The following is a 13,825-nucleotide window of genomic DNA, read 5'->3' on the forward strand; positions in this document are numbered from 1 at the left end:
TGTATGATTTTGTCATGTGCTGACCAAAGGAAGCAGGTCAGCGACACAAACGGCACATAAATGCACAATGCAATGCCATTAATCCCAAGCACAGACACAACAGCTCTCCACACATTGCCTCTGGGAAACCATATTTGACAGAAAAGAATGATGTTCTGTGTTTAAAGCTGCTGAAGCTTGCAGATCAGTTCGCAGCACATTAACAGTGATACAAAGAGGCATGGAAGTCTGACTGGCTGCAGACTGTAGATGACCCTGAAAAGTCCAGCTGTGATTACAGGCTTGTTGATGGAGTTTCTCTGGTCATACAGGAAATAAAAGGGCTTTGGTGAAATGTTAACCATTCTGAGTACAGTGTGAAACATGGGTTGTGTCAATAGCAACACGCACAGGGACTACTAGAAACAGTGGGAAAGAAGTGTATGCAGAGAGCCCTCGAGTGAAGCACCTCAGTGTTTGTGACGATGAAAGAAGAGAAAGTTCTGCTGTACGATGATGATAAATATCATTTCAGCAGAATCAAGACTGACAGCTCCTACATAAAAAAGACAGTCTCTCAGACTGCTGTGAAGGAATGTGTGAAGGGGGAACATTATATTATGGCTCGTGTCATGTGGTGGAAGGAAACAAGACTACACCGTACATATGCTTCATTCAGGGTGGGGCCATATCCATAAATTCCACTCATGCAGCCCTTCCCTTGTAGGAGATCCTAACGATCACAAATTAAATGCCAGGATTAGAAAGGGTCCTGTTGGTCTCTACCCACCCTCTGGAAGGCTTGTAATTACCCCCTGGAATAGAAAGGTCCACGCCAGAAGGCCCACGCCACTTTCTGCATCCACTAATCTGTAAAACGCAGCCAGCGTGACGCAAACATGAAAAGGAAGTCCAAGTAAGGATACAACATTTTACAGTTTAGACACAGAGGTGAAACGGAGCAGTGTCTATCACAAAAAACAGCAAAAAAAAATTAAAAACTTTCCAAAAAGTGAAAATTCAGGCTTGTCCTTCTGCAAATCTTAACTCAAGGTCCACCAACCAGCCTTTTTCTCCAAACTCTGAATTTCTATCTACTTCTTCAACCCTAAAATTTTAAACAGACTTTTTTATTCTCAGGAAAAAAACAGAGAATTTAGAGCTACAAGGATGAAAGATCTTCCCAGAAGAAGTGGAAGAGACTGCTGCAAAAATATTATTAAGCAAAAGGCTGCAGCTGCAGTGAACGTGCTTGTAACGGATTGACAGAATTTGAGGGTTAAAAGGCTGTGGCTTAACTTGTTGATCCCTCCAGATGTAGGCCAGGCCCATAGCACGGAGAAAGTGGTGGTTAATGTTTCGAGCACTGAGATAAGAAAGAGGGGCACTGAGTATTTCAGTTAGCACATAAACAGACAAACATATCAAACAGAGAAACGTTAATCCAGCATAATCCAATCAGTATGCAGGCTGTTCTGAGGGCGAAGACAGCTTCAAAGTGCAGTGCGGCTATTAGCTAATGTCACACATGGATACTCTGAGAATTAGTTCACCAGACTAAATCCAGGTGAAAAGGTCTGAGGTCTCGGCCTCATCTTTGACGGCCAACATGGATGTGAGAGTGGCTTATGGCCAGCCGGACGCATGACTGACTGACTGACTGACTGACTGACTGACACAGAGGCAAAGCCTAAGGTGAGACCAAGCCGACAGACAGTGCGCGGCCATCTTGTACGGCTGGATGACCGAGTTACAAGCTGCTTATCTCAGAGTGTGTCATAATCTGAGCAGAGCAAAACAACCTGAGACCAGATCAGCCAGAACAAAAATATTAAAGCTATATTAAAGCAGTATATAAAATCTGCTGGGCGGCGCAATGAGAAATGAAACCAAAACACAAACAGCAGAAAAAGGATGTTTGGGGATGTTAACAAGGACACCTGCTGTTCAACCGCCCCTGCCCTGTGGCGTCTCAGGTATCAAAGGTGCAAATGACGCAAACAACACCGTGTGCAGGGTAGCAGTGCACAAAACAACCCCAAACTACACCGTAATTTAAGGGTTAGAGCAGGGAAAGACAAACCTGTTGTTCTAATGGAACACCTCAAAATCCTAACTCTGGTTAAAGTATAATAAGTTACATAACTGTGAGAGAAGAAAGAAATATGGACGCGGACAATGGTTGCCACTAAAGGCTGTAATACAATCACTCTTGAGGAACATTTAGCTGTTGACGCAGCTGGTTTCGTCTGACTGCATGGCTGTTTTGACGGCTTCTCTACAGTAATGTTATTGCACAGATATGTTATACTGTGGGAACCTGCTCGTTGTTGCAGCAGCCTCAAACCCTGCCCGAGGAGACCAGGACACCTTGTGTTCCTGGAGGGAGGACGGCGACTGCTGTGACTATCTTTAAGATAAACAAAGAGCATTTCCTACCTGTCAATACGCTGCATGAGGAAAGACTGAAGACAAGCAGGTTCAGCCTGAAACAAGGCTGCAATTCATTGCTTTGGGCTTTCGTGAATGTTATTTGTAAGAAATCACAACGCGCTTCACAACAAAAATGACAAAGAAACAAAGGTGCTTCTTTTAAACAATCTCAAATTCTACAGATTCAATTAGAATGTGCATGACTGACATTACCGGCTCCAGAGGCGCCAACTCAGTTAACAGTAAATGACATTACCATGGTAAAAATACCAATGACATCTCAGCTAGGAGGTATACAAATGACAGAGAGAGAAAACAGATCTACTAAATCAAGCTTTTATTTCCATACACCATGCAAAGGATGATCTCAAATCAAGGCAGTGCACTTTACAAGGCAGGTTAGCTCCATCCCTGACCAGGCCCAAAGAATTAAACCTCTTAATCCTTTCCTGTTGTGAGCTTTTGAATTGATAACATAGCGTCAATTTATGAATGAAACAAAGATAAGAAATATAGCCTAAACATATTTTTTCAACCTTCGCTCTTTCGCCTGTCAACTTGTCAGAACTTGAGTGTGCTTTCTGGAGGGTGGGGCGGCATTTTAAAGAGCAGGATAAAGCATGCCGTGCTCTGGCACAGTCTGCTACTGAATCTGATACCTGTCGGCTGTTTCAAGGCCTGCTGCACATGCTTTGGTTTGTGTCTGAGGAGGAAACATGTTGGCATCTGACCTGTTCCAATCGAGGAAGTGAATCAAACAGGATGCACGGCACACGCTGCAAATGCACGTGTAATTCAGAAAATGGCCCACTGAGTATTTCAAAGCATTAACGTGTACCCTTAAGGCTTGAAATGAGAGAATCGTGATTTGTGAGGTTGTAGTTGAGCTTTGTCAGGCATAGACATCAAAACAAGCTTTATGTTTTGGTAGCATGAAAGCGTCAAATCAGATGAAGGAGTCTGCACCCTCAGAAATTCCCAGATGCTGCAGCAGTCACCTTTTTCATCTTTTGTGGTTAATCCTCTTTGTTAACACGCCCTGATGAGATAAGACATATAGGAAATGGTCTGAACTCTGGCATTTAACTGTTCAAATGCTGTTAGACGGGCTAAGTACCGGAGGTGAGCGTAATGAGGACGGCTTTGATGTGTTGAACACACGTCAGCTTCTAGTGACTGAGCTGTACCATAACTACAAGCAGCAGCCTGAAGTGATGACTACGCAAAATGTCTGTCAGATGAAATGCTGGCGTCCAACCAGCTGGAAGCTCTCCTGCAACAATAAAAAAGAAAATAAGACAGTGAGCTCACAGACTCACCAAAACTGCAAACTCATATAAAATTCTTGCTTTTGGGAATTAACATTAATAATGAGACCTATAGACAAAGGGAATAGAGGCGAGCAAGGGTTGAAACATGAATCCCACTTGGCTCATAAAACCCCCCTTCCATCCTCCCACACCAGCATCTCGGTTATGGGACTCCCCCACACTTGCACACACGCACACACAGGACAGGACCCACATGCTCCCTTTGTTTGAGCTGCAGCATGGCTACACTTTTTCCACATCTTGCTGCTGAGGCTCACAAGTAATTAATTTTGGTGCTCATTGTCATGATAATCTGAGATTTGCCTCAATTCTCTCAGTCTGGCAAGAGAACAGTCAGTTTCTAACTTTGTTAAATGCAACTGAATGCCACTCTTAAAAGCAGGAAAAGCAAAGCAAGGCTATTAATTAAAAAACTGCACAGCCTGACAAAAATTTAGCGATTAAAAGACTTCAGTCAGAAACAAAACCAAGCAACCAAGTATAAATATAGCATCTGTCATGTGACATACTGTAACAGCCTGAGACAATTATGTCACTCCACATAACAAGCACTAAACCAGGAAAGACCATTTCCCAAAACTGAAATGTTTATTAGTATATGGTGTATTTACAACAGCGTTGAGCTGGGAGCAAATACAGGACTGAATCTTTTCAGCTTTGAGTGAAAACCCTTCAGTTTACAGCTCAGTATGTGCAAAAACACTGATTATTCTGCTCTCTGTTAACGTACATTTAGAGAAGATATCACTTATTCTGCAACGTGGGTTTATGTATCTCCAAACGGAGATTTTCTTGGAATAGATTTACTCTGTACAATGTACAAAATAAAACTGGTAATAAATAGAATATAAAATATAAAAACAGAGCTCAGTTGACGTCCTGCTTATCTCACAGCTAAAAGCACCTGTACGTGTGAATGAGAGTGATCACATTATCACAGCCTCACATTTAAAGCTAATATTTGAATAACTCTGAGGTTACATTGCTTACTATCCATTAGAAATATCATAACATGCTTTAAAGTGGTCTGGCAGATCGATTTGTTTCATAAATGGAACTATCTCAGCAGGCACCAAAAGTAGCACAGCTTGTTCTGTGCTCTCGAAGGTACAACTGCAAAAAGTTCAGATCCTCCCAAAATATAACTTCAGAGGTCACCCAGTTCTAGTTATAGAAGCATAAGACTGCAGATCAAGGCTTGTTTCTCTGGAGGGAGCGTGCTCTGTGGAGATGAGTCTGTGCTGCAACACCAGTGACTGGGCTGGACTTTGGAAAAGCTCAACACACCTAATAATTACACTGTTTTCAGTGGATGGAGGCCAATGTGCCAACTCCTGCAAGCATGTCAGGACTGACAATAAACTCTTGACAATGACATCGGGCTCATCAGATTTTAGAATCTTATTCATTAGAATGTAAAAAAAAAGGAAAAGTGACACCACATCTGCAGTGAGTGTGAGTGATTTTCCCATCAGTTTTTGTTCTAGGCTCAGTTCACATCATCTTAGTAGCTGTGATGCCTTTTTATTGCTAATAAAAACTGGGCAAAGAGTGATTGACTTACCAGGAAGGATCCATTACTCACCACAAGGTCTGAAGGCCGTCAACCTACAGCCCATTAATTAAAAATCTGCCACCACTGAGTGGTTGAGCTTGAAACAGGGTGCACTGCTCTTTCACCCCTGAACAATCAGAAGGGTCAAGAGTCAGGCGGCTTGGGAGGGAACAAGCAGTGTGCAACCATTGGGTGGGTATCTAAACTCATCTCAACGTAAATGTTCAGGATACACTTTTGTGCTTTTTTCTGAAAGTATGGTGGTTTCAAAATGTACTTGTGCTATAACATAAAAAAATGCTGCTTTCTGTGCAAGGCTGTAAGCAGAGTTCATGCAATATACTGTGTGTGTTTTTGTCCAAAATGATGTTTGTTACAACAGAAAAACTGTCACATCAGGATCTATCACTTATTTTTTCCCTCAGAAAAACTGTTTAGCTGAGGTGGTACTGTGTTTTTGTTTTTGCTTTCCTCTCCAGTAAATGATGTTCAGCTGCTCTCCATCAAGTTCAACGTTAGGGGTTAGAGAAGCCTTTGGTTTGCAACACTCAGAAATGCAAACTGAAACATGCTGAGGGGTCTGCAGCTGGGCCACAAAGCAACAATCCTCAAAATGTGAGGTTGGGTCTTGGGTGTGGCCAACAATGGCTGCCTAAGCCCAGCTGTCCCAACAGCGAGGACAAGTGCAAAGCCAGGCCAGACTGGGGGCAGGGTGTGGCATGGCAGGGGTGCCATGGTGACGGAGCAGGCCTCGACAGAGAAGGGATGCTAAATGAAGCCATTGTCTGGCCCAAGTGAAGCACACCGTACAAAGAATGGCACATTCAAACACTCATACAGGCCTATTGTTGTGGCGGGCCAGCGGAGTGCTGCTGGTCCACAGTTTATCCCACAGGATCCACTACACATCGCACAGAGAGAGCCTGATCTGAAAACATGGAGATCTGACACCAGCAGGAGCAGCAGGAAGCTGACCTGGAGGAACCTTTCCCCATAACAACTCCAAGGACTTTTGAGGTCGCTTCATCAATGCAAACATCAGTGAACTGGCCTAAAGCAGAGAATAAAAACACAACATTCTCCTCTTGAACCTCATTAATGTGTATCAAATACAGGTGAAGCAATAAGTCAATCCATGGATAAACAATCAGCAACTATTACTGGTTTAATAATTCTTTCAACATTATCAGCTTCTCAACTGAATTTTCATTCTTTTCTGACAATCTGTCAACCAAATGATTCATGGAGAGAAGAATCAGCAGGTTCATCGCAATTAAAATTAACTGATAGATGGAGCATAAATGTGACGTGTGCACGGTGATAAAATCCTTGGTCACGTACGTGTAATATTGAGATATAATAAAGTCCCCTAGAGATCCATTGAGAAACTGTTTGTCCAACATTGCAATAAAACATGTGCACACTTACCACACCCTAATATTCCAAAGGAACATTTAAAGGTGCAGAGACCACAGTGCATAAGTAATGCAAATGAAAATTCACTGACAGTAGACAAATGTACATTTTCTCACGGTATTTTGTCATATCTTCAAACCCCGTGTGTGGAAGGAGACTTAAGATGTGACACATAGAGCAAGAGTCAATCTTTAAGCCGAGTCAAGTCAAGATGGACTAACTGGACTTACTGCATTCTCGTAATATAAGCATTCTTTTACTGACAGTGCCAGACAAGTCATACATATTTCCCTAAGTGTCTACATGGACTAAATAACTTCAAACACATGTCTAATGCATGTGAAATACACAGTGATGATTTACAGGAACATGATAGCAGTATCATTTATATCCTTAATATAGCCCAGCATGTTAAAAAGAAAGCTGATATGACAACTGACTTCTTCTATAAGGATGTACATTTTCATTACTCTCACTGGGAAAACAGTAATCACAGGGCTGTGGTTCAACTCCAGCCTCTGTACATTAAGGCCACCACAACATCCAGCAAGCACGCTGACATATGGTGGTCTTCTGGGCTCAGCTGTGTTACAGCCACTCCTAAATGACACCCACCATTGAAAAAATAATTAGTCTATACCTCCCCCCTGTTGTTGGTGCTGTCGTTTACTCTTTCACTCTGTAGTGGTTAATGTGAGCCAAGGAAAGGGGAAGGCTGGCCCTCCGCCCCTGTGAAACATAACACTAGGTTCATTAACAGAGTTCCCCAAGAGAGGTTTAGATGCAATTGTGTGCTGACAGGCAGAAGAGCACCAGGTACAACACACTGCCACTGTTTGTGGACTCACAACTTTGATGTGACTGCTTTACTCTGTGGAGACCTGAATGGAAGACTTTTGAATGGTCACCACTGACAAAATGTAAAGACAGAGCATCTTCAGTCCCAACAGATAAAACTGACCGCTGTGATCTCCAGTTCTTCACCAGTGCCAACTGAAAGTGAGTCACAATGCTGCAGTCAGTTTCGCCAAATTATGTTTCCATCAGCGGAAACGAGAGTGTTCCTGTGAGGAGAATGACGAGGAACATCAACAAACGACTAGTGCCAACAACACAAGACGGAAGCTGCTGTCGCCGAAGGCTGTGCTCGTGTTGAGGAAGCAATGATCGCTCCTAACATAGCTGGCATAGCTCCTAACAGCAGCTAATACACGGACAAACACAGGGCGACAAGCTTGTCAAGGTACACGCAACGCCTTAGGGCTAACCGCTGGATAGACACATTCACAACCTAAGATGAACTGTTGTGACAATCCTCCATTAAAACCTTAATGCAGAATAAATAAGCACTGTAAATGTAAAGCTCCTTGAGGTAGGAGCAATGCATAACGCATTAATTCCCACTCACTGTCTCTCTCTCTCTCTCTCTCTCTCAAAAACACATTGACGAGACACCTGCCTGAGAATAGCCCGTCCCCTCCGAGCACACCCTAAACCACTCCAAGTTCACGTAGCATTAACATCATGAACACCTCTGCACAAACTTGTCCAAAACTGATGCCTTCAAGTTAACTCTGATAAGTTAGTCTCGCAGACCCAACTTGTCAAATGAGTTACTGGCAAGCATGTAAGGAGCCTAGCTAATAAGGATAACTGCAGTCAAGTTTGCCATTACTTGCAAAAACCCGGTCAAGCCAGCCGTTGCTTGGATTCTGATGAATGTGTATTTGTTCTGCCATAATACTTGCTTGGAGCGGCCAATAAGGACGAAAGACTTAGAGTTATTAGGCACTAAGTGAAGCGACGGAGCTTTGTGTTTAACGTGTTATTTGTCTGACACACTGTGAAACATTGGAGCTGTATATATTGTTCAATTGCACCATCACCAATTACAGGCCACCAACTGCAAACCTGCCAATATTAACTCAGTATCAGTCAACAATATGGACCTACAGATATATATCGGTGAGGCTTTAACAACAAGGCTTAGAGCACAAACCACTTGGGAATTCATGCAGTTACGACAAAGACTAATCATCTGCAATGTGCACTTATTCAGAAAAACAAGCCACGCAATTCAAATGTCAGGGCCTGTCCAGGCTGATCTATAACAAGCCAACTCCCTGTCTGAGCGTTACCACTGTGGACAAAATAACAGCATGGTACATCATGTAAGACTTCTCCCATGTTTACAGTGAAAACATGTCTGCAGCTCACACCACAGCAGTAAGTCCTCTCACAAGGCAGCGGCCCATTACAAGCACGTACAGGCCCCTCAATGATTTAGAGCATTTTAATTCTTGGGAATGCAAGCCTTTCCTGATAAGCGTCTAACTGGGAATAAAGCCTGCCACTAGAATGATTATGCTGCGATAATCCCTGTGTTGTGCTCTCTGACTTGACCTGTAACTTCATGGCTTCCACAAGTGTATCACTCCAAGCAAAGTGATACAAGTGAATATTAACTCAGAGCAGGTGAAGCTATCATATGTCTGGCCGGCTCCACAGGCTAATCCTTTTATCAAGGGTAAGGTGGCAGCTAGGGCCCTTTATAAGGGCCAGGCAGCTCTTCATGGACTGAATTAATCAATCAAAGATGAACAGCGTGGTAATGGGGCATGAGAAGAAATGATCAACCCTGAAAATCAGTAAAGACATAGTTAAAACATTATGTTTTAGGTGCAAAGTTCTTGTTATCCATCACATGTGTATGCAAGTTCAACTCAAAACTGTGAACGCAATATGGAAGTTATCAAGCATCAGTGGACCTGTGTGTGCCTTCAGATTACAGCCTCACTGATAAATCCGCCAGATATAATTGAACAATATTAGCTTACTGCAGTTACATCGGTATCAGAATATGCTTTTCCAGACAAGTTAAAAACAGAAAGGCCAAAAACACATTTGGAGTATTTAAGAAACTTTCTACATTACACAGCAACTCGAGTTTAAATGTCCCACATCCTGGTCACAGCTTTTCAATAAGACAACTGTCAAAAACGTCTGCTTTTATGTTTTTAGGCAATATCAACCAATATATCTATTTGTAACACTTGTACAGTCTGACTACACTACATAAACCGGGGCAAACTATCATTTATTAGCCAAAGTTACATCTCAGACTCCTGCATCCAGCATTAATCCCACATCCATTCATACACATTAACAGCAGTGCATTGTCCATCTTCAAGCGTTACGAAGTAATGTTATCTCAGCGTGAAGACCACACAAAGATACAAACACAGACGTGACATCTAGTTAATTAAACGAGTTTCAACTTTTTCCGCACTTTCTCTGCAGGAGCCCTCTCAGGGACCCTCGAGGTGCCCTTTGCGGACAGTCGTTTGCCTCGTTCGGGCTTCATCTGAGGAGGGACCCGTTGGTTCTGCGTGGACAGGTCAGCGGACCAACACACAGAGCTGACAACACAAAACAAAACAAAAACTATTTGCAAAAGAGATGCAAATGTCATCCGACTCCAGCCTGTTGACTCCTGTCTAGACCGGCTTCAGGCCGCTGAAGCTCTGTTAGGAGACTCGGAAAACTCAACAATAGACGCCAGCAGCTTCCATAAAGTCGCCACGGCTCACGTTAATGATGGCTGCTGTATTGACTGGCCACACCGGTATGGAGGTCACCACCAACAACGCAACTAAACGGCCCGGTGAGGCGACTCGCGCGGGTATTGTTTCAGGCGTTTTCAGACTTTTGTTCCAACGACAGAGTTCTTACCTCGTCACGACGGACATTCCTCTTGTTCTCTGTGTCCACAAGTTCACCAGGTAAGCAGAGAAGTACAGCAACAGAAAAAAAACACACACACATTCAGTGCAGACGGCACGGAGATGATCCACAGACTGGTTGGTCCGGGCTCGTGATGTCATCGCTTTACTCGAGCAGCTAATGCGCACGCGCCATCCTTTGTTGGTCCAGTGCTTCATGGACGTTGTAGTAAAAGATGTAAACTTTGCCTTTCACAGAAACCTGTTTAAGTTTACATGTTTTCCATCTGTAAATCTTTGAGTAGCCATGGTTTATCATTGTCTGTTTCCTGCATTGAAGGATTCCCAATATGAGACTTTATCTTAAAAGCCTTTACACCCAGGTGTGTTTTCAGGTGCTGATTTAGAGTCCACATTGGATTTACTGATTAGTCCAACTACAGAAAATTCAGGGGAACTACTGGGCAAAGCAATAAGCCATTTAAATAATTTTGCAAGGTACTCTCAAATGTTAATTCTCTGCCATTATACAGTAGCAAACTAGATGTGTTTGGCAGGTTGAACTTGTCGACTCGGCTTTGTGATATTATAATGGCCATTTTTAACTTTTTTCCTGACATTTCATTGAACAAATAATCAATTGATAAATCAATGACAAGTGACGAGTTGCAGCCCTCGTCTACATTCATATATGACCTCATGTAAACAGGATGTCTGTGTTATCCTTATTGCTAAACCCTAAACCAACAAAAAATCTTATGGAAATATGGAGGTTTTGTTTACAGTTAGGCCAGTTTAGTCAGGGATACCCAGAAGCATTTTACTGCCAAGATCATGTTTTTCCATGACATAGTTGTGGACCAGGTGTTGTTCCAGTCCTGAGAGCCACTGGTCAACAAACTCAACAATGGCTGTAATCCAAATGGTGTAATGTCTCCATCTAGTGAATAAAAAGGTGTAAATATTCAGGCTACACTCTGTGACATCAGGTAAGCCAAAACTAAAAAATACTGACTGGAGTTTTTTACCCCACAAACCTCAAAATATCTTTTTCAATATCAGTAAAATGTAAATGCTGTGGGTTCTGTATATATTCTGCAAAACATATATGTAATGCATGGTGTTGAGGTACTCTGTAGGAGCAGTGTGTCCTTGTCAGAGCCCTTCTAAAGTTACAGAACACATTATGTAATGTAAACATTATACTATGAACATTCTCATCTGTCTCAATGATCCTGCAGCTCTCTTGAGCTTCCCTCTGTTTAATTCCCTGCAAGGTGCAGGTTTCTGGGTGGGCTGGATGGTTAATCACACCTGTAATCACAGAGCCTGTCAGCCTGTCGGTGTAAATATGTGTGTTCCGAACTGACAAAGATCTGACTTGGATCAAATGTTGTCTTTTTGAAACATGTTGTGTCTTGGAGTCAGTGTGCAGGCGTGACTTTTGTCATTGATGTTGCTTTTTAAATAGCTTTGCACGTACGTGACGTGTGTATTTACACACCTTCAGGTCACCCAGCAATTATGACATTTTTACAAAAAACAAAAATGACATATCTTGTTCTCCAGGTCCTTCTCCATCTGGGCCAGTGCAGCATTCACCATGGAGGTTTCTTCTATTTGTTGGGCTGAGCTGTGGTTTGGGTGTCACAGTCAGCTCTGGTTCAGATGTCACAGCAGGCTGCGCTCCAGATGTTGCATCTAGCACTGGTTCAGGTGATGCTGATGGCCGGGGAGATGCTGAACAGCAGCTTCAAAGGTTTCTTTTTCTTGTCCTTCTTCTGTTCCTGCTGCTTGTGATTTTCAATGACACTCTGGAGAAGGGGAAAGTCTGCCGAATTGAGCTGCAAAGGTTTACCAGCTGGAGTGTTTCCTGTATGTCTGGCTGCAGACTGAGGTTTCTCCCTCTTGTCTTGGTTGCAGGCTGCTGATTCCACAGACGGCTCTTGTTCAACAATCTGGTCCTTTTCACTGCCGAGGTCTGCAAACTGTCCAGACTTCTTTTCTGAATGGAAGAGAGGCAACATTGGCTTACACCCTGTCCTATGCATATTGAATTAAATTTCCAGTGTGTGTGTGTGTGTGTGTGTGTGTGTGTGTGTGTGTCTCCTTGATTCTCTTACACAATACTCTTGGTAGTGTTCTGTTTGTGGGTTTTTAAGGTGAATCCTGTCCTGAATGATGACCTGCCAGCACAGATCATCTCATGTTGTTGTCATGTCATGTTGCCTATTTGAGCTCTAGGAATAGCTCAATTGCAAGTGTGTTATTTGTTCTGCCAACACTTAAAACCTGCAATAACTGATTTTTGAAAAACAAATTATTTATTTATTTTTTTTTCCCAGCAGAAACTAGTTATGAGCACATCATTGACATATCACTTTTTAAGCTGATGTGTCCAACGTCGTTGTCAAGAGAAGCCTGGAGAAAAAATAGATTATGCAATTCACAAGTCATACATATGGAAATAATCCTAGAAATAGAGACAACATACAGAATATTTGTAAAACCTGGTTTCTCTCGCCATATAGGTTCTTGGGGAAACACTGCCACCCTGTGGCTAAAAAGTGCCATAAGCCACTCAGAGGACAATATTTTTAGACAATAGATACTTAGTTCCCAGTTGATCAGGTAGACTATGTTAAAACTGATGCAGTCTAATACAACAGCTCTGTATTATCCTCATGAAGGTTACAATGTGTTTTGTTCAAACTTAACAGGGACTATGACTGAACTTCACAGTGTATCCCAAGGAGTGCAAGAAGAAGGAGTATAACATGTCTCGTTTGTTTGATGCTGTGGACATAACTACCCAACATCCTTCATCATTGCTGTTCTACTCTCTCTAGTGTAATGGCAACTGCATAAACACATACTTTGTTCTGATGTTACTGGAACTGTTGACATATGCATTTATTATGTATTATGTATTTTTTCCCCTGCAGGACTGCTTGTGTTTTACTTAAAGTACAAATTTTGATGTGTTCTGTCCCCTTTATAAAATAGCAAGCAATTCTTGGCACACTGTCATATATTGATGAGCATTTACATTTACCACCAGAATACAGTATATTATGGCTGGAGTGCACCGGAATCAAAACCAAGCACCAACAAGCACCACTGAAGATTGGATCACTGCAGGTCTTCTGCCACACACTGCACATATTGTGCCTGACTCCAGTGTACCATGTTGATAGATGTCCTCAACATGGTTCAACATGTTTGCCACTTGGTCTCCATCACATCCGGATCTCCATTAGGAATGAAAGTTGCAGTCCAGTGTAGGAGATTGCTAATGTCTGTTTTTTGTTGACATTCTATCAATCTATTAATTCAAATATATGTCAGTCATTGAGATGACAGTTCGTGTTGAAGTTATACTACATTAA

At 42.5% G+C, this 13,825-nt stretch overlaps 1 protein-coding gene across 2 annotated transcripts in view; it reads right to left on the minus strand.

The window, feature by feature from the left end:
• Positions 1–10,577, minus strand: part of daam1b (dishevelled associated activator of morphogenesis 1b) — a 45,616-nt gene extending 35,039 nt beyond the window's left edge. The window contains exon 1 of one of the 2 annotated variants that reach the window (XM_076756023.1): positions 10,447–10,577. The gene's annotated coding sequence lies outside the window, so the exon portion shown is untranslated. The remainder of the gene's footprint in view (positions 1–10,446) is intronic. The other variant, XM_076756021.1, reaches the window with a different exon arrangement.
• Positions 10,578–13,825: the final 3,248 nt, after the last annotated feature.

This window comes from Chaetodon auriga, chromosome 18 (assembly GCF_051107435.1).
Source record: "Chaetodon auriga isolate fChaAug3 chromosome 18, fChaAug3.hap1, whole genome shotgun sequence".
In the NCBI taxonomy this organism is placed as follows: domain Eukaryota; kingdom Metazoa; phylum Chordata; class Actinopteri; order Chaetodontiformes; family Chaetodontidae; genus Chaetodon; species Chaetodon auriga.